General features: G+C 40.9%; 1 pseudogene; it reads right to left on the bottom strand.

Annotated features, from left to right (window-relative positions):
- Nucleotides 1-1,082: 1,082 nt before the first annotated feature.
- Nucleotides 1,083-1,623, bottom strand: LOC104674746 (annotated as a pseudogene).
- Nucleotides 1,624-2,170: the final 547 nt, after the last annotated feature.

Below are 2,170 nucleotides of genomic sequence, written 5' to 3'. Positions count from 1 at the left end.
CAGGCTTATTTGTGATAGCAAAAGACTGGAAACAACTCAAATGTCCTTAGTAGGGTTCCAGTTGAATAAGCAATGGTACAGTCAAACAAACGAGCGTGCAGTTCTGAAAGAACAGGAGAAATATTTTTATACATTGCTGTGCAACTATCTCCAAATTTATTTATTTATTTATTTTTTTGGAATACAGTGAGTTTTTATTTTTTATTTTTTATTTTTTATTATTTTTATTTTTTGGTTGAGACGGAGTCTCGCTCTGCCGCCCAGGCTGGAGTACAGTGGCCGGATCTCAGCTCACTGCAAGCTCCGCCTCCCGGGTTTACGCCATTCTCCTGCCTCAGCCTCCCGAGTAGCTGGGACTACAGGCGCCCGCCACGTCGCCTGCATTTTTTAGTAGAGACGGGGTTTCACTGTGTTAGCCAGGATGGTCTCGATCTCCTGACCTAGTGATCCGCCCGTCTCGGCCTCCCAAAGTGCTGGGATTACAGGCTTGAGCCACCGCGCCCGGCCCTACAGTGAGTTTTTAATCCAATCATTTGCAAATTAATAAGCAAGTAATACATCAACATAATATTTTGCTGTACAAGATGAAAATCTTAAAAAGAATTTGTACATGTATCATGTGGAACATTTTTATTCCTAATTTATACTTTGAAAGATATCTGATAGTGTACAAAGAATACCCAGTTCTAGGTGGCGACTGTTTTGTATAATCATTTATTTACAAAATTTCACCACATAATAGGAACTACCTTAAAAAAAAATCAGCATTGGTCTTATAAAGGCCATTAGGATAAATTCTTAAGCCTACAAAAGACGCCTTAGTACTACTGCTCCCAGGCTCATTATTTTTAACTAAAATCTGACTCCGAGGCCCAAGTGTAGTTTCTAGATCCAATTCTACAGTCATTCAAAAGCACGTTCTAACTAGATTGACAAGGGACAGTGGAGGACCCAAGAAGTCCTATCAACCCCTGTAAGAGGTGTACATAAGCCTACTGCTCATAGCCTTCTAGACATACCACCCTTTATTTATAATGGGACACCAGGTCATCCCACTATGTTAAAACATGGTTGCTCTGGGAAAAAACGAGGCTTTCTCTAGACCAGCTGGACTGGTCAGGAGGGAGAGTAAAAAGTGGCTGTTGCTAGTGAAAAATGGTTTCATTTCTTCGAACTTTTTCCTTTTCCTTTTCTGGGCTCCTTATCTTTTTCTGGTTTTGAAGGCTTTGAAGATTTTGTCTTTTTCTTGATCATGGCATCAGTTTCTATAGCATCTTGGTCTTTCTCATCAGATTGAGAGTCATCTTCATTTAACTCTTCATTGTATTCTGAATCCAGGGATGGGCTTGTGCTGTGTCTAGATGCCTTTATAGCTTGAAGTGAATACGGAGTAAGGTGGGCTCCCTTATTGTAAGCTCTTGTGAAGGCTACTTTCACCTTGGGATCCAGCTTTGAAAAGGAACTAGGTTTGCCACCCCAGCTGCTAATTTCCATGATATTCTCAAAGTCTTCTTTCATCCAATAATATGTGTCCATAAGTGCAATAACATCCTGTACCCTGTCGACTCTTTGTGAGGTCAAGGGCTGTACAAGTACATCCCTTAGATGTGACAAATACTCCATGTTTACGGTCCTTTTGCTGGAGTAAGTTCTGAGACTTATATGCAAGGCCAGGTCCCGAACAATACGATCGTGTTTGCCTGTAGACGAGTGCTTCCCCAGTCAGCTCAGTAAGGTGGGAAACTGGGTCATGAACCCCCTCATCAACTCTGCAGGAAGAACACTGACATAAATGGCCTGCGTAGGCAGAAGACTCCAGTTTTGCTTACTCCGGATCTGGCTGTCCACTAAGTCACCATCACATATGCTGTCTGCTGCTCTGCTTAAAAGCATCAAATGGTTTTTCATGTCACCCCCTGCTGCCACAGGCTTCACATGTATGTAATTTTCCTGGACAAAGAGGGGTGCTGTTGAATAATCAGGTCTCTTTCTTCATGATTATTCAATAGCACCCTTCTTTGTCCAAATTTATTATTAGGTGAAAAAAGCAAAAAGGAGAAGGCATGTATTATATGCATCTACTAATTTAACAAAGGAGTGAGATTAAAATACGTACATATTTTATCATAATATAAACAAATCAATATTGAAATGAAAAGTTACTGACGGG

Source organism: Rhinopithecus roxellana, chromosome 10, assembly GCF_007565055.1.
Source record: "Rhinopithecus roxellana isolate Shanxi Qingling chromosome 10, ASM756505v1, whole genome shotgun sequence".
Classification (NCBI taxonomy): Eukaryota; Metazoa; Chordata; class Mammalia; order Primates; family Cercopithecidae; genus Rhinopithecus; species Rhinopithecus roxellana.
This window is presented reverse-complemented; position numbering and strand designations above follow the sequence as displayed.